The sequence below is a fragment of the Telopea speciosissima genome, chromosome 5, assembly GCF_018873765.1.
Source record: "Telopea speciosissima isolate NSW1024214 ecotype Mountain lineage chromosome 5, Tspe_v1, whole genome shotgun sequence".
Classification (NCBI taxonomy): Eukaryota; Viridiplantae; Streptophyta; class Magnoliopsida; order Proteales; family Proteaceae; genus Telopea; species Telopea speciosissima.
The window spans coordinates 12976668-13004117 of record NC_057920.1 but is presented as its reverse complement, the minus strand read 5'-3'; the positions used below and the strand labels follow the sequence as shown (position 1 = coordinate 13004117).

Below are 27450 nucleotides of genomic sequence, written 5' to 3'. Positions count from 1 at the left end.
TAAAAAGAAAAATTAACAGAAATCCTCAAACTTACACAAAAGGTTCTGAAAATGATAATTGTAATCTCAGGTCGAACACAATTAAATGAATCAATTACAACTCGAAGAGCAATTAGCCCTTAGCTAACAATTTTCAAAAAAGTGAAAAAAAAAAAGTCGAATACTATTCAATGATGCAATGAACAGGAAAACAAGAATAAGAGAAAAAGAGAAAAATGAGGAAGATAGTTCTTCTTACCAGCTGAAATGAAGAAAGGGAATCGAATATACGATTTAAAGGTGGCGATTGCTGGAAAGGATCTTTCATGGCTGCTTCTTTATCACATTTGAAGAGAAGTTAAGTTTCCAAGAACTGATAGTTTTTTTCGTGTTATATTTTCTGGTATTTTTTTTTTTCAGTCTCTCAATCTCTCTCTCTGACGCGGTTTCGAAAGTTTTATTTTCACAGCGTTAAAAAAAGACCGTAAGAATCAAAAGTTACAGTTTCGGACACGCGGTCGCAGTGTCTCTTCGGAGGTTTGACCGTCTGAGAGGGGGAGAGATGATTTCGGTGGGGAAGGAAGGAGATGAAGGGATTTGACCGTTTTACGTTATGGCTAAGATTGAAAATTAAGATTTGCTTAAATTAAGTACTTTTTCTTTTAATTAAAGTTTAATCCATCGATTTTTGCGCGACACAGATCTAAATTTAGATAAATGTTTTCAGGTTCTATCCGGATCAGGTCAAGCCACCTCAGCATAGTTTCCGGGTTTCCGCTAAATTGAAAGATAATCTTAATTAAGGTTTTAATAAGTCTGTGGAGACCAGAGGAATTAATAGTGAAGGAAGTGTACTTTTAGGTCATTTAACACTTATTAATAACAATAGAGGAAGCTCGATATGAGCTGTGCATGTGATCTGTTCTGACACGCTTTGTGGATTTTTATTTTTTTTTACCGTAGGGATACGAAACAAACAAAACCATACCTTTTGGCCTTTTTAGGATCCCCACAATGGTGGGACCAATGCAATTTAATGCTCTGTGTCAGATGATTCGCAACTCACCTTGGACAGGGGTTGTTGGCTAATTTGGATTACAGGTGTTAATCGGAGTGGTTTTTGGTTTAAATTGTTTGATTCGATTCAATATATGTTGTCGATAGAAATTGAAACTAAATCGATTATTAATTGGTTTCCAAGTTCCCATTAATTGGCTTCATGGGGACAAGATCACTGCCATGTTACGTGGCCACTGTACAATAGCGAGGTCCAATGAGAATGCATATAGGGGTATCAACAGGGATGGGATTTTTTCATTTCAAGGGGCAAGGTAGTCATTTTGTGCAATCCTGTGTTTGGGTGCAGGCAACACATAACTTGGCATAGATTTTTTCCCTTAGTTTCAGTTTGTAAGAGGTTATGTCATATTGTTTGTTATCGAGTTGTTTGGTCACGTAACCCTTCACCTGCGTGCGGCCAATGACAATGCATGTAAGGGCATCAATATTGATGGAATTTTTTCTATTTCACAGGAGGCGGCAATTATAATTTCATGCACTCTTGTGTCTAAGTGCTAGGACCATACGATCGAGTAGTGTTCTTTCACATTTTGTTATTTAGTTCATAATCTATTTGATAATTTAGTTTACTTGATTTATTTGAATTATCATTTATTTGTTCTATTCAATTTTTTTGATAGGTATTATTTTGTAGGGAGAATGTTCTCTATGCCGCAACGCAGGCTGCACCCAATCACATAGGCCTGCCACTTAGGGGGCAGGGTGATCATTACGCTCACCCTCATGTGCCTGAGCGCAACCTGCACTGCAGCACAGAGAACAACACCCTATTTTGTATAGTGACTATGAATTTGTTAGTCGGTCTATCAATTCCGGTTTAAATGATTCAATTCGATGTCAATTAAACGGTTTGGATATGAAATAAACACCCTTAAGTTGGTTGTTGACCATGGATCCTTGACTGGTTCGATATGGGGACCGCATAGAGATCGAACGAGGATAATGCTCCACATGATCTGATTCTTATGGACCCCACGTTATGAGAACTACCAATTAGAATTGAGATGCGGAAAGACAGAAATGTGTCAACGTGGAGAGGTGATTCTTCCTTTATGCTTAAAATAACTTGGTGGGCCCCAATTTTCTTGCGAGAGCATAGGAATCGAATCTAAAGCCCATTATAGTGTTGACTTGTGTCATTTGCGACGCATCTTATGATCAAGGGAAGGGACCATGTCTACCACAAAAAAAAAAAAAAAAAAAAAAAAGAGGGAAGGGACTATACTTCTACCAAATTTTTTTATTTATAGCGCGTGGCAAGGAAAAGTCTCCCTTGGCATACTACAATTTTTTAATTGTTTCTAGTATCCCAATGTCTAATTGGATATTCCAAGATCTGCCCTATATTTTGAATGTGCAGTCATGAGACTAGACTTGTTGCTTGTTTTGAAGTTGACGATTCATAATTTGGTAGTGGAATCAGATAGTGCAGATTTAAAGGATTTAATTAAATATGTCGGATATCTTTCTAATCTACCGTTGGAAATTTTACCACTTATGCAAGACATTTGGAGCTTTCTTTCACATTTTCATTCTGTTATTGTTATATATGTTGTGCGATCTACAAACTTTTCAACGCATTTGTTACCTGCTTTTGAAATTTCTTTATATGATTCATCTCTTTGTAAATGGGTGGGTATGCCCCCTACTTTCTTTGGGATGTACTTGAATTTGATTGTTGGTATATTTCTAATGCATAACTTTCCTTTTGACCCAAAAAAAAAAAATGATTGATTGGATATAATTTAGATTTAGATTTAGATTTAGATACCGATTTCAGAATGATTTTATGAAATGACTAATAAATAAATTTTTAGTTAAAATTTTGAAATTGTTTTGATGGTATCACTATGAAATATTTCAAGAATAAGAAATATATTTAGTGGTTTAATTTTTTAAAATAAATTCTTTATATTTCTTTGAGATAGGGTGGTGGTGGCAGTGGCAAAGATGGCAGACAGACAGCAGTGGGGTTGGGAGGATAGCAATGACAATGGTGGCAATGGCGGTGGTGATGGCGGCAAAATAGAGTGATTTTGTTATCATTTCTTTTTAAATATGTCCAATGACACATTTGCCCATGTTATTAACAAAAGCTCATTAAAGTAGAGTGCATGATAGACATGAATTTGATTTCAATCTCAATATTGAAACATGTCTTCATTATTTTCAGATGAAATTGTTTTCAATTTCTCAAAACGGTGTTGCTAACTCCCTGACTCGGAAGGCCTTGTCTTGTGCGTGCGAGACTACTTGGCCACATTTCACCCCTTGGTTATCTAAAGCTTGTATTTTGAATACCTTGCGTTGGTCACGCTTCAATAAATAAATTTGTTCCTTATCAAAAAAACCAAAAAATATATTACCCCAATTTCATAGTTCTAAGTATCGGTATCGTATCAGGCGATACGTACCGGTGTGGCTAGTCACTGTTACCAATATCGTATCGGTAGCACGGTACGGACAAGGGGTAAAATGGTAAAAAAAAAACTCATTTTTTAAGGAAATTCAAGGGTAATTTTAACCGATCCAAGCCGATACCGTATCGATTTTACGTGTTGCTGGTACCCATTCCGATACCGTACACCAAAACCATGCCCAATTTGGATCCTCTACTGCCCATCCTGTGTCGTGCTGCACAAACACGATGAGGAGCGCAATGACCGCCTTACCCCCACTTAGGTAGGAGTAAGGCAGACATTGCGCGCCTCGCCATGTCTGCGCAGCATGACAGGATGGGCAGCTCGGCAGTAGAGGATCTGGATCCTGCCTTACCTATCCGTAAACTGTTGGATGCACAGTAATTAGGCTTGATTTGGTATGACTTCTATTTCAATTCATGGAGTGATTTCTATTTCAAAAATTATTTGGTTTGATTTTTGTACCTTATTTTAGTGAAATAGAAATCAAATGAATGAGCTATTTTAGAATTTCACTATTGTGTTTTTAATGAGCACATGATTAATTTGATAGGCCCAAAATAGTAATTTCATGTAAAAACCACCCTTCTTCTCCTAATGGTCTCACCACCACTACCATACCACTAGCACTCCGCCACCACTTCCACCCCGCTGCTGCCACCACCACCACCACCACTTCCATGCCACCGCTCCACAACTACCCCGCTACCACCACCCCCACAGCAGGAAAGATGCAAGAAGGGGGTTGTGGGAGATCATAGTGGGGGTGGCATGAGGATTTTTGAGAGGTACCAATGGTTAATTTTAAAATTTTAAAATTTTAAAATAATAAATAAATTAAAAACAGAGGACTGAAAGTTTGTACATTTAGGGGAAGCAAAAAAACGTTCTGCACAAAGAGTAATTAAACTGAGGCCTGCAAGATAACATTTCTATTTCGAGTCATGTTTGTATTTCAGAAATAACTTTTGATGTTTTTGTTTTTTGATAATTATATATATAAATATATTCTTTTGTTTTTAGGAACAAAAAAATATATAGAAACACAAAAAACAAGAAGTATTGTCTTGCCAGGCCTGAGTAGTTACAATTTGGCTTTATATTTCTCATGACGTCAGCTTAAAATCGAAATTGAATACCCCTTTATAAAATATCTTAAATATCCATTTTATTTGACGGTTTTTCTTAAATAAGATAAGAAAAATAGTTTTCTGTCCGAAAGTGTGACCTACACTAGCACTCTCCTGTGTGTATTTCTTTCCTCCTCAAAACGAGGGGGCAGAGGTGTTTTTTAAGGGTGAAATGTTGTTGCTACACTTGTAGCGGGAATAAGGCTGGCAACCAAGGTAATGTGATCTTAAAAGGTAATTTAAAAAATACTTAAACTCAGGAGGGTATTTGTGAACCCAAAGGGGAAGTGAATTATTCTATTCCGTTGGCTGCCAACCTTGTAACAGGAATATTCCCACTACAAGTGTAACAACAAAATTTTTTTCGTTTCTTTATATGGGAACGAGAAAGATAGACTACTGAGAATACTAACATAGACCACACTCTTGGATAGAGTTCTTGTTCTCAGAAGATAAATATCCCAAAACACGAGGTATTTCTCTCCCTATATGAAAATGACATATTAATTTTTTTTTTTCGGTAAGTTCAGTGACACTAATTAACTCTTGAAATTATGGTGGATCTTGTGTATAACCTCGCCAGTCATTTCTAATTTTCTATCGTGGCTTTTTTTTTTGTGGTTTTACTTTTACCTTTATTTAATAGAACAAAATACCGTCGCTGTTTGATGAACCCATCATCTTACTTGGAGTTGGAGAGGCATGACGCGGTATGTCTTGTGGATTTAATAGCCTCTGGCTCACATCATCATCTAACGTCACGATAGGACATCAGTCTCTCATCATAGTGGTCTCTCCATCTTGTAATGTAATGGTAGAAACGTCTACCTCAAAATTGGTAATGGCAATAAGGCCCACTTCTAAAAAGAGATGATCCTGGATTGTTATCCTTTCACGTGTGTTGGACCACACTTGAGAATTCAACCGTAAAAACATGGGTAATAGTGTCTTTTTATTCTCTTAATTTTTAAGTGTTGGGTGAACGATTGGATTCTCAAGTGTAGTTCATTGGGCAGTGCACCGCACTTGAGAGGATAAATTTTCGACGATCTACCTCAAAATTGGTAATGGTAATAAGGCGCACTTCTGGTTTGATCATTGGATCCCATCGATCCCTGGTTAGTTTATCCCCTTTAATTTTGTTCGTGCCCAATCCATCTCTTGTGTTAGTGACTCTGTCTCTCGTCTATCTTGGAATACCAGTAGCCTTCTGACCTTGTTACTGCCTTCATTTGTTGATGCAATTTAAAAAATTTCTATCTCTAGTCAAGAGGATCAATGGATATGCTCCATATATAAGAATGATTTGTTCTCCACTCAAGTTGCTGTTAAATTCATTCGGTCTCCATCTCCGTCATGCCCATCTTTTCTATATGGTGGTGATTTTTTTGGAAGTTAAATATCCACTCGAAATTTAAAATATTATTTTGGTGTGTTTTAAATGCAAGACTACCAAACAAAGCTACTCTCTCTAAATGGATCCCGATCGACCCTACTTGTCTTTTGTGTGGTTCTAATGACGAAGCCATTTGACATCTTCTAAGACATACGGTCTACCTCAAAATTGGAAATGGTAATTAATAAGGTACTAACCCTGACCATGATATTACGCATACTCTTACAAACTTAGCGTCTAAGGCTATTTTGAACAAATGTAATTTTGTGCAATATGGATAATATATGGTCGTTTGAGGGGGCAGAATTGTTTAATCAAACTTGATATGAACATTTTGTATTGGTATCAGTCAATATCAATATGCATACTAATATAATGAACTAAATCTTTCTCTAAGCTCCAATTCTTTTTTTTTTTTGGGGAGGGGGGGGGGGGTGTAAAGCTCTAAGCTCCAATTCATAAAATCATACAAAAAGATTTCCTCAATTATATATAAAGGGTTTTTACACAAAAATGTCTCACTCGCCTGCACTTAGGCTGCGTTTGGAATGCATTCTATTCTAAGTTGATTTTGCGTTCGCAAGTGATAAAAATAATTAATTTTATTATTCAAGAATGTATACCAAACACAGCCTTAATCTATATTTAATAATACTCCCTTACCTTAAAATTGTGTTTTTATGAAGTGTAATTGAAATTCCATGGAATAGATCCGGGCGTGCACCTTCACTCGAGTCTTTAGGAGCTACATTCACCTTTCCTTAATTTAGTAACACAATGTTGGTGTCTAAAAACCACAAGGAGAAGACAGAAGAGAGGGTTTCACTTTAGTGAAAGTATTAATATCCTGTTGGCCAAAAGAGTTAATTAGTTGAACATTTAAGGAACATTAGCTTAGTCCCACATCGAATGCAGAGCAGATGAGATGGAAGGAAGGTGGGCTACAAAAGGATTGAGTGGTGACAGTGTAAAGGCATCTTTGCGCTTGGGGCAATGACGCAGCTAGTGAGGTAATAACCGAGGCGCGTCAATTGCTGGTTGAAAACTATTTCCAAACCCCCTCCTCGGCCTGGGTTTCGCCCACGGCCGTCGAGAATTTCTGGAAAGGCTCCCTTTAACTAGGGCAAGGCCTTACAATTCTTTAGTTTGAAATCTTAAAAAACTGGATTCAAGTTATATTAGGGGTAGCCTTCCCTTCATATTGGAGTCAAGAGTCCCAACTTAGGGGATTGCTCTCAATATTAGTTGTCAGAATCATCTGGTTGATATTTTTACTGTTTTGTTGATTAGGATTAGACTGTTTTGTTGATTAGGATTAGACCAATGCACTTATGCTACCTTCACTCAAAGGAAAGCACTTCCAAAGAAGCAAGGGATGAAGAGAAGGCGAGAAGGCAGGCTTTAGCCCGAAATCGGTTCACTAAGCTAGCTTAACTCTTGAACTGCTTGAACTAGAGGAGTTGGAAGTGGGATGAGCGAATAAAACCCCTAACTACAAAAGAAAGGTTATTTGAGTTGAGACTTAAAGTTCAGCAACTACCTTTTCTTCTACGGTTCTTAGTCTTTGATTTTCTTATCTTTTGTACTTTTAATTTATCTTGTATTTATTTCAAGAGATATGTGATTCCATGTATCTCAATGCATAAAACAATATATAAAAACCAATAGAAAATCTAGAAAAAGAATCACATTATCTTAACTTAAAAAATTATAAAAATAAAAAAACTTATCTAATAAACAGACACAAAGATATATTTCAGACATTTTATTACCGTCGGATTGCTAAATGAATCGAATAATAATCAGTCGGATAGGGAGATTATCATATTCGTATCCGATTAATTTTCGTACAGATTCAAATCTCCTAAACAGATACAAACGCGGATCGAATACGGATTTTCGAATATCCGTTGACATCCTTAAGTAAGGATCTTAGTTTTTTACCGTTTTAAACATGTTTTGCCAAGTGAAAAAAACATTTCTATTTTAAACACGTTTAAAATATGTTCCTGTTTTTTAGACCCTGGACTTGTTAAACAATGGTTTACTTAACCGATCATATCTCTCTTCCGAACTTTCATTGACTTGATTCATTCACCGACGTAAAGATGCCTCGAAGGGCTACGTTTCTCATGATATCACCTTCAACTCAAGGTCAATGCACGGACCTCGAAATTGAGCTACAAATTGATGCATTTACTCAAAAGAGTTCAAAAGTTAATTTTGGATGTTACAGTTGTTTTGAATATTAGAAGCATGTATTTCAAATATAAATTCCTCAAATTTTAATAGAATAGTGCCATTTTTTGGTTTTGTTTCTTTGAAATATAAATATTTAAAACCTGTATCGTCTATTTTCCATTTTTTATCGTTCTTTGACCGTCCAATTGTAATTTTTTACCATTTAAAACCCAAACCGTTAGACTCCATTTTTTGCCGTTCCTATTTTTACTAACTATGGTAAGGATTGTCTTAAAAAAAGTGTGAAAGGCTTTTCTCCATCCGGGTGGCAGGCATTTATGCTCTTTCGACGCCTTGCATTAAACTTTTGCCAAAAAAAATTCAATATAATTTTACAATGATTTACTAAAAGTTTAATTTCGTTGAAAGGATTTGTGTTATCTTAGGATAGCAAAAAGAATAAAATTATAAATTATTTGAAATTTGGGCTGGTATCAGTTCTTATGAGGTTATATTGGTTTAGGTTCAATATTGGTTTATTATCAGGTTATATCAATTTGGGTTCGATTTTCTAAGGTCGGATCGGTGTCTATCCATTTTGGTGCGGTCCAATTTGGGTTTGGTTTCACAAAACACAATACGAAGCCGATTTAATAAGCGTTATTTTGGTTTCGTTTCGTGTTGGTTCAAGCTAGGGTTTGACACTCCTAAAGAGAAAGAATCTTATCTAAAACAGTATAGAACCAGATCTACACATGGGTTCGGCTTAGCAACGACCATGATTCTAGGTATTGGTATTGTATCGGTTGTACAACTAATAGCAATATCGATGGAGTCCGATACCAATATGGATCGGGTGAATCAAGCAAGTGGTTGGGTTTTGAAATTACACTTGCTTCCAATCAATCTTATCAATACCGTATAAATATGGGCCAAAACTAATACAAACATCAATTCCAATACCTATAACCTTGGTAGCAGCTAAGTGCTACATCCAATAGCGTGTGGGGTGCTCTAGACCACAAGAAAAACCCTGATCCAAAGATTTAGTTCATGGCATTGGCAACGGTATCGATTATTGGTGAGATCGTAATCGATACCAATACGTATCGATCGTATCCTGCCAATAAAGAATCAAAACAGTATTTTTGAAACAAAAAAAAATGAATGTCCATATTGTATTGGCGGATGTGTGTCGAGATCATGTATCATTATTGATCATGGTTGATACCTTAAAACCTTGATTTTTTTTTTTTTGGAAATCACTCAAACCACATGTTAGTCCTAAAAGGTTAATTGTTATGTGCCTAATGGAGTCCACTCTAGTGTATGGGCACTAGATTGGATCAGTCTAGTATGAGATAGGTTAAAAGGTTTGATTTAACACATTCTATCAGCTTTGGAGTTTTTGGCATATCGGTCAAGTATCTAACATTTGGTATCAGAGCTGGACACCACGTCACAGATTCGAATCACGGAAATGACTACCTGGAGTAGAGTGAAGCCGTCAAGAAAAGGCTACTTACCGCTAGGCAAAAACCCTGGAGTAGAGTGGAGTCACTTGGAAAGGGCTACCTACTGCCAGAGAAAACTGTCTACTACCAAAGTGAAAGCTGTCTAGAGTAGGGTTGCAACAGGGTTGGATTGGGTCGGGCTTTATAGAACCCTAGCCCAACCTTGAGTCCCCGTAGTTGGGCCCAAGCCTGACCCGACCCTATCTCAGGGCCTTAAAAATCCAACCTGACCCACCCTTAGGGTCGGGCCGAGCTGACCTTGATTGGCCTTGATCATGGGGAGGGGGAAGGAAATGCATGGACTGAAATGGGCTGGGGAAAAATGATCAATTTTAAGTAAAATAACACTATAATAAAATGTATTATATCACTTATTATCTTCATATATTATATATTATATAACAAAATGTGGGTGATGTTTAAAGTTTATATAATATATATAAAACAGGGTCGGGCCAAGCTGGGTTTAGCCTGAGGCCTCAACCCTGGCCCAACCCGACCCTGACTCAGGGCCATAAATTTTCAGCCCTGACCCGCCCTAATGGCCAAATATTTCAGCCCAAACCCTGTTCGGGCTCAGGGCGGGCCAAGGTGGGTTCGGGTCGACAGGACCAAACTTGCACTCCTAGTGTCGTGTGAGAGTCGCCAAGGACGATGGTTGTGGAAGCGTGGTGGTCTGTTATGTTCTTAATAGGGCCCACTCTAGTGTATGGGTATTAGGTTGGGTCAGCCTAGTATGGAATAGGTTAAATGGCTTAATTTAACGCATTCCATCAGCTTCAGAGCTTTTGATGTATCGATGAAGTACCTAACATTTAACCAATTTTTGGAATCGCAAATGACGAATATACAACCTAAAACGGTGATTTGATTTGTTTTTTTTTAGGGGAAATTACATGATTAGCTATTTTTGGGTTTTCATTTACAAAACTTTCCACCCTATGTTTGAGTTAACAAAAATAGACAAAAACAAGTTAAGATGTACAAAACTAGACAAAATAGTGGCCCTCCCTCCCACACTTACTTTTTTAGCCATTTTTACCCCTGTCAGTGCCTTCTCGCCTAGGCATCCTTCGTTCCCTGCAACCCCACCCTGGTCCCAACCACCGCCATTCTCTGCTACCCCAAGTAGTAGAGGGGAAAAAAAGAGATTTTTTCAGAGGGGAACTGCAGAGGAAGGAAGGAGAGTCACTCTTTTATTTAGTTTTGTAAAACTAAACTTATTTTTGCCTATTTTTATTAACTCAAACATAGGATGGACAGTTTTGTAAATGAAAACCCAAAAGTAGCTAATCATGTAATTTTTTTTTTTTTTTTTTTTATGACTATAACAGAATAAAAACGAATTAACAAAATTTTGAATATGAAAACAACACTACAAACAAATGTCATGGCCAGTGAAACTCCTTCTTGTTCAATCAATTCACCATTTGTACTACCAAAAAAATAAAAATCAATTCACCATTTGCTTCTGACATCTAAAGTCCAAGAAATCATTCTGAAGGTCAACAAATGCCACCCTAATCAGTTACACATCAGATGGTTTAGATTATTTGATGAAGAACACTTGGGCAAATCAGCATTGGCAAATCAGCAATTGCTATCTATCCAATTGTAGTCTTGTAGGTCCAATATGAAGCTAAGCAATGGTCTACTGTCTACGGAAATAAGTTGGACTTGTTTTATAATTATAGGGTAATTTACACATACCACCCCTGAGGTTTGACGAAAGAATGATTTTACCCTCCAGTTTTGGAAAATTCTGCGTACCCCCTGAGGTTTGCAAACGGTAACAAATAAACCCATTCCGTTAGTTCATGACTAACTGCGTTAAAATTTAGATTTGAATTGACGGAATTGTCCTTGCAAAAAAAGAAAAAAAAAACCCCGCAACTCATTTTGGGGAAGATTGGGGAAGATGAGTTGCAGGTTTTATGCAGAAACCAATTCCAATCTCTTCGATCACTTCTCCTCGAAATCGAATTTGTAGAAGAAGATGGATTATTAGGGATTGTAGCCATTTGATCAAGCTGATCGGCTTTCCGACAACAAGCAATAAACAAAGACATCAACGAAATTCCATCCCCCAAAGCGTGATGGATTCTCAATACACAACACTTTCGTTCCCTTACCAAGAGTTGCTCTTGAATACCAAGAGTGCGAAGGTGAGATAGGAAGCAGCAGATATCAAATCAAGGATCGCCATTGTCATTAAGCTGTTTCAAGAGTAGCAATTGATCATGATCCTTGATGTAGATCTGAAGAGCTTCCCGCGGGAGATTGAAGAGAAGAAGACGCCAGCCTAAAAAAGAATTCTAGCGTTCCCTACAAAACCTGCAACTCATCTTCTCCAACTCTTTTTCTCTGTCTCTCTGCAATACAATCGTTTTTTTCTCTTTTAGGGTTTACTTCCTTTCTTCTCCATTTGTAATCTGTTTCTTTCGATGACTGTGCCGTAAGTCACGCAGCCTAATAATCCATGACAAATGTGTGTATAATCCACTCCTTATTAATTAATCTAAACATATAAGTATTTTTGGGGAAGGAATCACCGACATCTCATGGAAATGGAAAAAAATTGATATCCTAATATGTTATTTCTTCATTACCATTCGGTAATTGATATCCTAATCTGATGACTCTTCCATTGAATCCGCTGTTCCTGTGGGAGCAAGTGAAGATTTAGGGTTTTTTGACGATTTGAAATCCTTATCCTAGGGTTTTGTAACCTTTGTTTTTTTGTGAGAATGATTTTGAGAAGGAAACATGGCATCAATAGATGAGGAAGAGAGGGAGAAGATAGAGCAACACCTCGCGTCCCTCACGAAGCAGTGTATGAACACATAACTAGACGCTGATTACATTCGTATTATGATTTTGCCTGACTTCTTTCCTAATTTCTGGGTTAGATGGATGGCACTGGATCCTAGAAACTATAGGCAACTGGTAGATACAATTGTGGAGATTGCAAACAAAGTTGGTGCTGGTGATATAATAGGAAGATTATTTGAGGATCTTAAAGATGAGAGTGAACCATATAGGCGGATGGTGATGGAGACAATTGGGAAAGTCCTTACGAATTTGGGTGCTTCTGATATTAATGATGGTTTGGAAGAGGAACTTATGGATGCATGGAAGCTTATATGCTTTACAAGAGCAGACCAATGATGACGATAACGTTATGCTCAATGGGTTTGAGGCAGTGGTCAAGGCTCTTGGGATTAGAGTGAAACCCATCTTCCCAAATCGATTCGGTGGAGATGAGTTGCAGGTATTTTTTTTTCTTTTTTTGTAAGGACAATTTCGTCAGTTCAAATCTAAATTTTAACGCAGTTAGTCATGAACTGACGGAATAGGCTTATTTGTTACCGTTTGCAAACCTCAGGGGTGGTATATGTAAATTACCCTATAATTTTTTGATTTGTTATTATTTTGATATGAGGATAATTTGGTAATTCGAGTATAAACTGCAAAAAGAAAAGGAAAGAGTTCCCCATCCACGCCAGCGATCTGTGTGAACCCCTTGCAGTTAAATATTGACACTCCGATTGTAAGCCATTTTGGTGATCCTCAGCCGTCGATGTTGCTCCCTTAGGCAGTTCTCCTTCTTGTTCCGAAACCCCCCTTTTTAAATCCATTCTGACTTTCGACGTCTTCTCCACCAGAACTGTTCTCTCTGTCGTCTCTGTTTCTGCCTCCCTCCCTCTCAGTCCCTCTATCTTCTGTCTATGTAATTATAGTTGTAGAGTTGTAGTTTGTTGTTTGGTGAGTCTTGTTTGTAACTCCCATGGTTACAGAAGAAGTGAATAAGCCTTCTCCACTCCACTGTTGCTGCTGCTAGTTCTATTTGTGTTGGAGCTATTCTTTTGCTGTTAATGAGACTTGGATAGAAATTTTCGGTCTTTGATCTAGTCCTGCTGGTTTTTGATTTGGAGGCAACGCCGGTTATCATGGTGATGATATAATGGAACCGAGTTTCCTGCTGCGGAGGATTTGTTTTTTGCTTGGTTAACCGAGATATTGAAGCTCCAATTAAGCAAATGAGAGTTAAGTTGTGAGACTGTAACGTTGTATAATGTTTGGAATAGTAGCCAAACCAGCTTGGGTGGTGTCGGGAATGGGTGTAGTAGTTCAAGGGAAGGGTGTAGTGGTAAGAAGTCTTGGATTTTTATCTCTTGGTTCTCATCCCCAGTTGGCAGCGCCTCATTCCCTCTCACTCATCACCTCACAGCTGCTATTGCTTCAGCTCTTGCTACGGCGATGACGATGAAGGAGACAACCAAAATGTTGTTGACAACGGTTAAGGTTCTCTTCTTGCTTCCGTTCTCAAACCATGCAAACGGTGATCAAACGGCATCAATTCACATAAAATTATTAGTTCAAAACCAACAAATGATTACAATGGAGAAAATCCTTTGAATCATTTGTGAATCAAATCCACTTGAATGCACAACAAGTGAACTGATGGGCTATATTGATCTATCTATATTTCAGTCTATAGGTTTATGCATGAGAACGAAGAGCAGCAGTTTTTAAAACTCTTCATTTCTGCTATTTTTAATTGGTTTTTTGGGTGGTGAAATCTTTCTCTTTTGGACAGAAGAAATCTTTCAGCCTAACCCCAAGGGGCAGCGCAGTTGGCAAGGGAGGAAGCCTAAGGAAGCTGAAGATCCTGAGTTCAACTCCGCCTCCCCCCTTGGGGCCACCTACCTGAGAGAAAACTCCCTGGTGAACATGGAGGCCCCAATATCTCTCAGTTCCTATGTGTTGCGGGGTCGAAAAAACTTTCAGCCTGGCTCTATTTATGTTGTTCCAATCCTTGCCTGTCTCTGCATTGGAATGTTGTCATTGGTAGACTGCCACAATATTCTACTAGTTAAATGCCTAAATATGTTCTTATAGCACCTATGGTGTTGTTGGTCATGGTGGACTAATGGAAATTGCACCTGTACAGCTTTCACCTGTGGTGCCTTTTTTTTTCCTTATAGACTTGGAGGCAGGATTTACGTTAAGAGAAAGAAGAAGGTAGGCCCAGCCATCAAAAAGCCATCTCCAGCTTATATATCCTGTGGTGCAGAGACAAATGGAACGAGGTAAACAGGGGGAAGAAATAGCTTAACATATTTAGCAATTTCCTGCTTGATTTCTCTTGAATTTGTTCTAACGGAGATGTTGATATTGTTGGCCAAACAACGGTCCAGGGATCAAACCATGGTTCCCTAGGGAGACCAAGATATTTATCTTTAGGGTTTTGCACGCCCTGGGTTAGCCCATGGTGTCTCATGGGTGCCCCATTTTAATTTTAGAGTTTCCCATGGTCGCCCATGGGAACCCTGGTGCATCCCTATTAGGGTTTCTCCTTCCCTATTGCATTCCATAAAATTAATTATCACAATAGGGACGGAGAAATTCGTCTCTAGTCCATCACATGGCAAGAGGGATCTATCCCATACTCGAATGCGCAGCGAAAATTAATCGATCGAGTTTCTTTCGCATCCCATAAATATTAATAATCAATGAACAGAAGGAATTAATAAAGAACTGCTAACCTGGTGAGCCTCAAGTGTTGCTCCTCCAATAGACAGTGGTTCTTCCTCCAATGAGCGCTCCAAGCAAACAATCTGAACCTCCAATGGTGCTACCAAGGTTCTACACGTCAATCCCAGATGCCCTCAAACTCCTCAGCACAGATCTAGGGTTTCACAAACCCTAACTCTCAAACACAGGTGAGAGAAGCAAGAAGAAGAAGAGAGATCACAAGAGGGAGAGAGAGAAACCAAAAACACAGGAGAGAGAGTGTCTGATCCAAAAACGTGGAGAGCTTCTCTTCTGTGTTTTTTTTGGTCTCCTATTTATAATAATAGGGTTTAATTAAATCCTAGATAGATTTAATAGAGCCCTAGTGAGAGTCGACTCTCTCTCTCTCTCGATCTGGCGATTCTGTTTAAACTCAAAGTGCTATACAGGTGAAGAAGCAGAATCTAATAGGAAAGTATTAATTAGATTATTTATTTAATGGATAATTACAATTAGCACCAAATCCATTAATTAAATAAAGAGCCAATTAAATTAGCAAATTCCAAATAACTCCCTATATGATAACAATTTATCATATACAACCCCCCTACTAATCAACACCATCATTATGGAATCTAGGGCATGTACACATGTCTTGCCAAACCCCAATCCATAGTACATGTCCATATAAGAGCGATGTGCATCCGATCGGGTCCCGAAAACTCGATATAACACTTTATTTGAAATAACTATAAATAATGTATCATTTTATGTAAAATAAATTTTGCAAAACCATTTCCAAAACGATGCTGGATCCAGTTCGATCCGACCATGCCACGCAGACAGTCTCTATCTTGGTGTTTCCCAATCGGGCAGTGGTGACCGTGTTGGATAACTCCTTCACTCACAAAGTGTTCACGCATTCCCAGAACACCGACTTTGACTTGCTTGAGTCTCGCATTGATGAACCAAAGAATGCGATCACACTTTGCGTGCAGTGAGGTTCCCTCAGTGCAGGTGTCGGTGACACATGTCTATCCCTTCCTACATCGGCGATAATACATGAGGGAATTGACAAAGTAGATTCTTCGCGAATGCACACATCAAACATGTGAGCACTCGCATTCGTACCCTGACATCACATGTCTAGGTATACCCAATGCGACGACCATATGATAAGGGTGCCCAGCCCAAACCCTAGTCGTGACTACCATTGTAAGTATAACTTACAGACACATAATGCTCAAAAAGTTTATATCGCATGTGACAATATTAAACTAAAATGTATAAATGTTCAATACAAAGGTGAACCGGACTGAACCGAACCAAACCGGGTTTGATGGACACACACTTGTCCAACAGATATAGGTAAAGAAAGAGAACCCACAAGCAGAGTTCAAAGAAACCTCAAATATATTGGGATTGAAATGGAAGAACCTCAGCCCAGAAGAGAAGACGCCATATGAAGCTTCTTGATGAAGAACAGAAGCCGAAGACAGCAATGGAGTTGCTTGAACAGACGTGCTGCCCTGCTTCAAGATAATATTAATGTTTTGGAGGTCTTTGACTAGCCCATCTTGTGAGATTCATTTTTTCTGGATCACTTCCATTCCTTCACTGACCTCATTACCATCGTTAATGTTTGGCAGATTGCCAAGCTTGCAGGAGAGGAATGGAAGAACATGACAGAAGAACAGCATGGACCATAATGAAGAGGTTCATTTCATCCTTGAAATCGATTTGCCATGATTTGTTTTAACCACTTTCTTATCCTTGATAGATGGTTTATTTAAAAGGGTAAATTACACGTCACCGCTTGGTTCAAATCACCCCCTGGTTTTTTAAAATACTCATCCTTCTCCCTCTATAGTAATAGTGTTACTCTGTTGTTAGTTATTGGTGTGAAAGGACTATTTTACCCTTGTACTAAAACATTAGAATGAAATTTATAATACTAACCTTCCTTCATCTTCAAGGGTAGTTTAGGGATTTAAATTCATTTAACTGGCTGACATCATCACTCAACATCATAAAATTAATGGTAGGGACTAATTTGTTATATTGGGGTCTAATATAGGGAGTGATTTAAGTATTTTCAAAAACTAGGGGGTGATTAGAGTTTCGTTTGAAAGCAAAAGGGTGACGTGTAATTTATCCTATTTAAAATTTATGAATCGACAAATAGCCAAAAAGCAGAAGGAAGGGTATCCGAGGGAAATGGAGATATACAAACTAAAAAAGGATGAGGAAGCTGCAAGCCTTCATAAGGAAGAGGAGGAGCAGATGAAAATTCAGAAACAGCAGGCCTTGCAATTGCACAAACAAGAAAGAGAATGCAGAAAATATAATCAAGGTTTATTTTATCAGTCTATTCATGTATGAGAAAATTTGTTCATGAAGAATCACCGCTGACCAATTTTTTGGTCTTTATTAACAGAAAACAAAAGAGAACTGCTTGAAGAAGAAGAAGAAGAAGAAGAAGAAGCAGAAGGAAGAGCAGATTTCAGACCGCAAAAGGCCATAGAAGCCAGCATCTTCATTCTTTCTTTTCAGGTACTTTTCTTTTTTAATTACTTTGACAGAGGTCAATTTAATCTTTAAGTATATGACTTGTTACTTTCATTTGAGGTGTTCTTGTTTTGTGGCCACAACAAAGAAATGAGGAAGGAACTTCTGCTGGAAAGACCAAGCATCAGCTACTCCACTCTTAATGTTCTGATTTCAGTAAAATGGAAGGTATAGAGTCAGGATACAGATATGATTGGATATGGTTTCTTTCCAAGCTATACATTCTGCATTTTTCATTGATTAATGTGGATTGTGTAACACAAGAGCTGAATGAAACGGATAAACAGCTTTGGAATGTTAAAATGCAAGCGTCAGCTTGAACAAACAAGCATTGGTGATACAACCCTTTTCCATTCTATTTGAAAGTGCCACATAGAGATTTAGTGAGTTTGATTTTTCCTTTTCGTCGAGATGGATGGTAATTTTTGAAGAAAGATTAACATTGAGGATGAGTAACTTAAATTATTCCCTGCTTGGTGGAGAAGAAGCGAACAAAGGTACGCTTGCTTGTTGTCTTGTTCTCTGCCGCGAATTGGGATCGCTCGCCAGCAAGGTCAAATTGGAGCAACATTGTATGAGAACATATTACCCATCTTTAGGGGCATGGGGCGGAACAACCTCTCCATCTACTTACTGCAGCCCAGGCTTATTTAACGTTGTTAATCAAATCATTTAACCTTGAATGATCCACATTGGCAATCATTGACCACAAACTTGCAAAATGTATAGTACCTCTAATAGACTAGTATACTATAAATTATATTTTTCTACCTTGCAATGCGCATGTTGAGGTTGAAGCTATCAATTGAAGATATCCAGCAAATTCACAATTTTATTTACTCTAATCTCCTACTCCCGTTAACTATCATAATTAAGTTTTGCATTGAACCACAACTTTATTCACCGCCTTAAATTTGATTGCATTCTACAAAGATAAATTGTTGGGGTGTTCTTTTCCATCTCTCTCTCTCTCTCTCTCTCTCTCTCTTGTTAAGAAAACAACTCCCAGAAGTGAAGATTTGTAGAAGAAAACGAGAAACAGAGAAAGCACACAACACTAGAGATTTATGTGGTCCACCCCCAAGATGGGAAGCTACATCCACGGTCGAGCAATAGAACAGATTTCACTATCTTTTGGAAATGTTACAAAACGTCTCATACAACATTCTCAAAGATAAGAACATTATATATAGAAGCCCTAACCCGAAGAAGTACAAAAATACCCTTGGACCTAGAAATTGCCAAACCAGACAGGGTCGGACCAAAACTTAATATATATCCCAAAATATACCGTTTCGAAAATCTCGACGAGCCCAACACAACACCCAGCCCTTGGCAGGGATGTACGTCATTTTTCGGCAATCCGAGATTGTTTCAAGGCCGAAATGGTCCTCCGAAGATCTCAATCGCATATTCTGGACCAAAATCAGGCTTCACCAATAACATCTCCCTCTCTCTCTCTCTCTCTCACACACACACACACACACACACATATTCTTGTCCAAACTATACTTTTAGGTCAACAGACAATTGATGGGAAAATGTGTGGTCTGGTGGTTCAAACCAAGAAAATTGAATTAAACTCTCCTTATTGTACGAAGTGTCCAAAATAACCACCGAATGTTGATTTCTATTCCTCTAATGTACTTAAACTATTGTCATCTATCACACGAGCAAAATTATTTCCCAATGTTTATGGAAATAAAACGTCATAGCAACGAATCAGAGATATGTTGGAGGAATAAAGCTTGATCTCATTTTCTTCCCCTACGAAATTAATCTCCCTATTTCTTCCTTATTTTGCTATTACTCTTTTTTCATAAAAAATTGCACATTGCTTCTATTGTAGATTCAAGTTTGGTAAGAGGTCTGTTGGTCATGCCACAGTTTTAATTGCTTGTTGTAGATCCTAGTTCTCAATGCTCTTTTGTATGAAGTAAATATTCCATTTTCCGGTATCCCTTTTGTTACAAAGCAAAGACTCCAATTTTCTAAGGCTAATAATGGAGGATTTGCATTACTTGATTTCTTCTACCCAAAAAAAAAAAAAAAAACATTACTTGATTTCTTAGTCGGCCATTGGGAAGCCATTGGTAACTAAATGTTTTGGGTCAATCATTAAACTATTCCACTTAATGGAAACATCTTTGTGTCTGTATTTTTTAAATCCCATCATAATACCCCCCATGAAATCAATATGGAGTAGTTTTTTCTTTTCAATTAAGTATATGTAGTCTATGAATGTTGGTTGTTGATGTAAATTCTCAGTTTAGGGCATACCTAGTACACGAGCCTCCCACTAGAGTAGGTTATAGGAGGGTCATAATGTAAACAGCCTTATCTCTGTTTTGTGAAAATATTTTTTTCTGACTCGAATTTACAACCACTGGATCGTAATGTAGCAACCTTATCATTGCACCAAGGTCTCCACCAAAAGAAGGTGGGGATTTGAGGAGCTAGAGATCCAACTTTGATTGGGTCCTTAAATCCGCTCTTAAATTCTGTGGCATTGCATCAAATATGATAACTCCAGGACAAAAAATTTGTTCTTCACAGCCAGGGGGAACTGAAATCAAGATTTGAAGAGCTTCACCGGTCATTTTATTAATTGCCCTGTGTTAATTTGTTCCCCAATTTTTAAGTAAGGAGTAAAAAGAAAAGGTTTTCAAAATAATTAGATATCTTAAAAAGTTGTCATTATCTTAGGCACTTTTTGATTAAACACATGAATTAATTGTTGACTAATGTGGTCTAATATGTCACATCAGTTACGAGTTGCTTTCGTGGTAGTTAGTGATGGTGGTTATCCAACTTCAGGATAACTCCTCTTGATGGTAGAGAAGTTTAAGTAAAATACCAACAAAGGGAGTTCTAGTCTCATTAGGTAAAACACTCAAACCATCTATTTGTGTGAATAATGAGAGATTGATACAGATTAGAAGATAATTCTCTTGAATGGACATTGCCTAATCAATAAGACCATCACCGAAAGAAGACGTCACCAAAATTGGACAGCAACATCTGAAGATATGATGTTAGGACCCAAGGTAGACCATTCTCCTTTATTTATTTCCATTGCCATAATGGAGAAACTACGTTTAGGTCCACATTATTTTTTTTTTGGGTAGAAAAGGTCCACATTATCGACGTCAAAAGATTTCTCACTTTTAGCTTTATTGGCTAGTTGGTGAGCAATCTCTACATTTGATCCAAAGATTTAGTTCATGGCACCAGCACTGGTAGATGATATTGGTACCAGACCAATATAGAATCAAAGCAATATTTTTTAACTAAAATATTGATGTCCCTCAAGTATCCATGTCAGTCATGACTGATACCACTATAAATTGACTGATACGATTGATATAATATTGATAATCGATACCGATATCGTTACCAATACCAATACTAATACTAATACTTAAAACCGTGATCTGTCTTTTATAAATGTCACGACGAGTGAAACTCCTCCTTGTTAGTTAAGTCAGTTCACCACTTGCTTGTGGTATTTAAAACCCAAGAAATCAATCTGAAGGTCAACAATTGTCACTTAATCAGTGGCAAATCAGACGGTTTAAATAATCTGATGAAGAAAACTTGGAGCAAGACTGGTTCTTTCCTAAATAGGACTGACTATTGGGTCCTGCAGTATCAGAGGGGGGGCAGTGCACATCCGGCGGCACAGCAGAGGCCATGTATGTCATGTGTGCCACCTGACCTCTGTTGTGCCGTCGGATGTGCACGGCTGCCCCGCCGGTACTACTGAGGATCCTGGTCCGTCTGCAATCTTACTGCCTACGGAAATAAGTTCGACTTTGTTTTTCAAATTTTTTTTGATTTGTTTATTTTGAAAATGAGGGATAATTTTGGTAATTCGTGTATAAGAGGAAGTTATAAGAAGAGGTTTCCAATCCACGTCAGCGATCCGTGTGAACCTCCTACGGTTAAATATGGACAATTCGATTGTAAGCCATTTTGGCGATCCCCATTTCCCCAGCCGTCGATGTTATCCCCAAACTCCCTTTGTTTATATCAGACCATCCCCATCTTCCGCAGAAGGCCAGAACTGTTCTCTCTCATAGTCTCTGGTCTCGGTCTCCTCTCTCTCTATCCTTCTACTTTTGTTGTATACTTGTAGTTAGTTGTCTCGGGATTCTTATTTCTCACTTCCATGGCTACAGAAGAGAAGAGGTGAATAAGCCTCATTCACTAAACCTAGTTTTGTTGTTGATGTGATTTGGGGCGAGAAATTTCCCTTGGTTCTGTCACTGGTGGGCTGTATGCAGAAGTCTTTCGTTATCACACCGATAATATATTGCAACTTCTCTTGAAATGGTGTACTGTTTGGAAGAGAAGAGCACTAAACCTAATTTTGTTGTTAGATGTGATTTGGGGCGAGAAATTTCCCTTGGTTTTATTACTGGTGGGTCTGTATGCAGAAGTCTTTGGTTATCACACCGATAATATTGTGCAACTTCTCTTGAAATGGTGTACTGTTTGGAATTGTTTGGCTTGGGTGATGTCGGGAATTTTAGGCTATTGGGAATTGAAATACAATAAAATTGTCTTTCTGAGAATTTGGGGAGGAAGGAGGCAGAAGGATGAACAAAAAGGGGTTTGGAATCTTTTTGGAACCTATGACTTTGAGATCTCCTTCAAACAAAAAACAAAATGTAGTTGAGAGTATGATTTGGTTTTTCTGAAGTAAAAACTTGAGAAAAAACTCCTATATTTTTCATAATGGATTTGTGTAAGATTTGACCCTTGGGGTTTTCTGCTTAAAAATTCTTGGTATTTATTGAGTGATTGATTTATTGTATTTTATTTCTCTTATTTGTTTGGTAATTTAATATTGAATTATTAATATTTTTCAATTCACACTAGACAAGTGGATTGGATAATCCCTATAGATTCAGTTGTGACCAGAGATTCAAGCCCATTAATGACTTTGTTTAACATCTTGTTTGAACCACAACTACAATGTAACACAGAAGAAGATTTACATGGCGGTTAGATCAGATACTTACACGGCAAAGAACAAAAGATTGGAGATTATAACATTGTACAACAGAGGCTTTGAGGGATAAGGGCATATCAGAATGATAGTGAAACGAATTCATTCACTATCCATAGTGCTGTGAAAAAAAAAAACACATTTCTTAAGTGTATATAAAATGAAATGGAAAAAAAAAAAGCCAATCAAACCTTATATTATATGCAGCAATTTTTAATTTTGAATATCTCAGAGATGTTAACCTCTTTATTAGATAGGTATATCAATAGGTTGCAATGAAGTGAAAATAGTAGTATATGCTTTTCAACCCCTTGGTTTTTCTCCTTTTATGTGCAAGCTACTAATGGTTTCTCTCTCTAAATAAGAATGGTATTATAATGATGTGTGATGTGCAATGTAGTTTCTTTTATTACTAGTATAGCATGTGTGGCCATTGTGCAACCACAAACAGGTAGGGGTGAAATGATCGCCCCACCCGCTAACTGAGCACCTTGCCCGGCCGTGGAGGATCCAAATTGATTGTGAGGAGAGAGAGAGATCCTGAGAATTGAGGTGGGATCAAAGCACCAAAGAGGATGCGAATTTGTTTATACTTTTAAAGAGTATGTGAGATTGTTGGGGAGAGAACAAATTAGGACTTCAATTTCAAATGGTAATCCAAAATTGATTTTGGGAATGGACATAGAACACTCATATCTGATGGTTTTCCCTTGGGTTTCACCTGAGATAAGTTCTGATTCCAATGGACAGATCTCAAATTGTGTAGTTTTCGTACTGGGGTTAGAAAACTTGAAATCTTTTCTGGAAATAAAAATTGATAGCAAGGATTTTTAAGGGCATAAATAGTGAGCTAATAGTTATTTGATTTAGTTAGAAAGCAGGGATATGGGAACAAAAACAGATATCAGATTCTTAAAATCTGATCCAGAAAAGCCAGAATTGAAGAAGTAGCGTCGAAATAGGCTCTTGGAAAAGGGAGAATGTTCTCTGTGCCGCAGCACAGTCTATGCCTAGGCACATGAGCAGGCTGTGCAGGGGGCAAGATGGTCATTGCGCCAACCCCCATGTGTCTAGGCGTAGGCTGCGCTGCGGCACAGAGAGCAGTGCCCCCCTGGAAAATTAACTTTAGGAAACAGGACTTAAATCAGAAACTGTTAAACAGATTCAGCAAACAATTTGATATAGAAATAAAGCAGATTATTTGGGAGTTGAAGCATTAAACAGGATTCAAATTAAAACTGAAACTAAAAATTTAAGTAAGATATTGGAATTGCGGGATTTGAATTAGAAGTTCTGACCTGAAATAAGACTAGAAGAGGGAAAATTATGGACAATGGAAAACGATTACTCAATAACTTAGGCTTATCCCAGCTAAATAGGGTCTGCTAAATGGATCCTTGCTCTTCAATCGGTTTTACAGCAACCGATCTCAGATCCGATACCTTGAACTTATTAAACCATGACCATATGAATGATACCATTATCCAAACCCTTATTAGTGTAGAGTGCAGAGTCCTTCACTGGCATCGTCAAAAACCTTTCCCCTTAAAAGTAATTTTACAATGATTTACCATTTCTCTTACAAACTTTTCAAGTACACAAATGACAAGATTTTACCTTCCATGAAAGAAAGAGAAAAAAAACGTCTTATACTAAGAAGGTTCTTGATGCAACGGTAAATGTTGCTCTATTGTGACCAAGTAGTGGTCATGGGTTCGAGTCTGGAAACAGTCTCTCTACGAAAAAACAAGGGTAAGGCTGTAAAATAAAACTACAAATTATTTAACACAATATCAATAAGGAATTCCTATGAATGAGATTAAAAATTCCCAATCCGAACATTAGGATTTCACCCCATGGATGTCTCTGTTGTAAAGATTCCAATTCGAGCGTTAAGATTTACCAATATGGATCAGGCGAATCTAGCAAAAAATGGTTCAGTTTTGAAATCAGGCCTATCACCAAATACAAACTGATAAAAGACAATTCAAGCAATTGGTTTGGTCACTAAGTTGTTTGGATTTGGACCTTGTTGACATCATCAGATGGGATACGGAGACCTTTGTCCCATGGACCCGCTAGCAACTTCCACATTTGCCCTGATCAAAATTTTGTTTGAAAGGAGGATTTTCTAGAAGGGTTAGTGTAGGAAGGGATGTGGACGACTGCATCAATGAGGGTTCACTTGGTTAGAATACGAGAGTGTAAGTGTGTGGATCTCACTTCTTCTTATGTGAGAAGGGTATATTGAAATATGCACAAGGGCAACATATTAGAAAAGTTTTTCTGATTGATGGACTACAGATGGGAAATCATGGTCTGGTGCTCCAAGTCACGGAAATAGAAAACTCCCTCTATTAGAAGAATTGTTTGAAATACCCTTTTATGTTGATTTCTATTCCTCCTGTGTCCCTAAACTACAATGGTCTGTCAAACAAGCAAAACCTTTCCCTATATGTATTTTAGAAAATAGATGAAGGGTTTGATGCCCGATCGCATGGCCCTTGCACCAATGCCAGGCCATGAGGGGGCGTGCAAGGGGATCCAACAAGAGGGGCACAATGGCCATTGCAACCCATTGTGTGTGGGTGCAAGGGAACGCGACCAAGCAGCATTCTTGTCCCCTAGGAATTAAAATTCCATAACACAAAGTTTAACTCCACATAGTGACACCATAAGATTTCTCCTTTTTACCCTTATTGGCTAGTCGGTGAGCAATCTCTGCATCTTATCCAAGGATTTAGTTCATAATATCGGCATCGGTATTGATCATTCAGTGAGGCATCCAATGGCGGGGCTGCTCACAGTGTGCCAAGATGCATGCCGAGGTAGGGGCTAGGCATGCATCCCGGTGTGTTGTGAGCAACCCCGTCGATGGATGCCTCACTGGCACTCCCCAGATGGGGTCCAGATGGGGTGCGTTAAAAAGTTTTCAATATCTAACAACAGTGAAGATAATTGACTCCGTATCCCATCTCTTGTTGGTCAATTAATTCACCATTTGCTTCATTGCTTGTGATATCTAAAGCCCACGAAATTTTACAAAAAAAAAAAAGCCCATGAAATTAATCTCCATGTCAACAGCTAGCCAGTTAGGGGTATAAATTTGGCGTTGTTAGCCCGAACCGGCCCAAGCCCATCTTGAGTCCGAACAGGGCTGAGTTGGATTTTTCAACCCTAAGGGCGGGTTAGGGTTGAGATTTTCAGGCCCTGGGTCAAGGTTGGATTGGGCTAGGATTGAGGCCTAGGGCTAAGCCCAGCCCGGCCAGACCCTAGGTTAGGTTATGGTTTACAAATTATTGTTTACATTTTACAATTTTTATTTAGTATCTAATTATCTATTGGTTTACCAAAAAAAGGTTAATTATCTACTGAACAAAAATATTTATAATTTTAAGATTAGACTATGTTTTTTTTTAACCCAAAGATAAGTGTAATAGAAAGACAAACCAATACTCAATCACATGTATCAATCACATGTATCATATAGAATGACGTAAATGGCAAAAAGCAGGGCAAGTCAAGGCCAACTAGGCCGAGCAAAATAAGGGTCAATCAGGGCCAATCTAGCCCAGCTCGGCTGAGCCCGACAAGGGTGGGTCTAGGTTGAGATATCTCAGCCCGACGTAGGGTTGGGTTAGACTTGGGTTGAGCTAAGAGGACTCAGGGTTGGCCTAAGGTTTAAAAAACCCACTCAACCCGACCCTATTTCTCCTATCAATAACTATCACCCTGATGAGTGGCTGAAGAGACGGTTTAGATCATTTGATGAAGAACACTTGGCAAATGCATTTATCTATGCAATTGACAATAGTAGACATGGTTTGAGGAATCAGTACCGTATCGTCCGTATTGAGCGATATGTATCAATTTTGCAAGTGATCGATCCCAATATCGTACCAGTACCGTATCAATGACATTGTATAATAAACAAGGAATAAAATGGTCAAAAAAACCCATTTTAAAGAAGAATTAAGGACAAATTTCGCCGATACAACCAATACCAATTCAATATCGTATTGATTTCCAAACTGATCGATACCCGTTGGATACCTTGCACTAAAACCATGTTTGAAGGTCCAATGTTTTTTTTTGATAAAATTGAAGGTCCAATGTGAAGCAAGACGGCTCTAGTGCTCTAGTCTTCTGCGGACGGAAACAAGTTGATTTTGTTTTTCAGTTTTTTTGCCTTGTGTATTGATTACTTGGAAAACGACAGATAATTTGGTAATTCAAGTTTAAAAAGATATTAGAAGAAGAGAGTTTCCCATCCACGTCAGCGATCTGTGTGACCCCTTACCATTAAATATAGACGCTCCATCGTATGCCAATTTGGCGATCCCAGCCGTCGATGTTTCTCTTATGCACCATTCTGCTCTCTATGATTTCCCAAAACCTCCCTTTTTAAATCCCATGAGAGTGACTGAGACTCTCCTCAAGCCTATTCTTTCTCTCTCTAGTCTCCGTTACGATCTTCGTCTCTTTTTCTCTTTATCTCTGTTTATCGATCTTTTGTTAACGTAGTTATAATTGTGGATTTGAAGTTAGGTTTTGCGGGTTTTATTTGTAACTTTGAAGTAAGCCGCCTCCAATCTTTTTGTTGCTACCGAAATTCTCGTGTACTTTGAAGAGGAATCATCCGAGTTTTCGT

At 38.1% G+C, this 27450-nt stretch overlaps 2 long non-coding RNA genes and 1 other non-coding gene across 3 annotated transcripts in view; 2 read left to right on the top strand and 1 right to left on the bottom strand.

Annotated features, from left to right (window-relative positions):
- The window catches only part of LOC122661337, a 33401-nt gene extending 15500 nt beyond the window's left edge, over positions 1-17901 (bottom strand). Inside the window, exons 1-3 of the long non-coding RNA XR_006332866.1 lie at positions 17889-17901; positions 6970-7158; positions 5810-5816 (exon numbers count right to left, since the gene is read on the bottom strand). This is a non-coding gene — a long non-coding RNA (uncharacterized LOC122661337). The remainder of the gene's footprint in view (positions 1-5809; positions 5817-6969; positions 7159-17888) is intronic.
- Positions 6981-7136, top strand: LOC122663469. The gene has a single exon (XR_006333140.1). It is a non-coding gene; the product is annotated as a U4 spliceosomal RNA (small nuclear RNA).
- Positions 14705-16683, top strand: LOC122661339. Its single transcript, XR_006332867.1, has 2 exons — positions 14705-14793; positions 16586-16683. It is a non-coding gene; the product is annotated as an uncharacterized LOC122661339 (long non-coding RNA).
- Positions 17902-27450: the final 9549 nt, after the last annotated feature.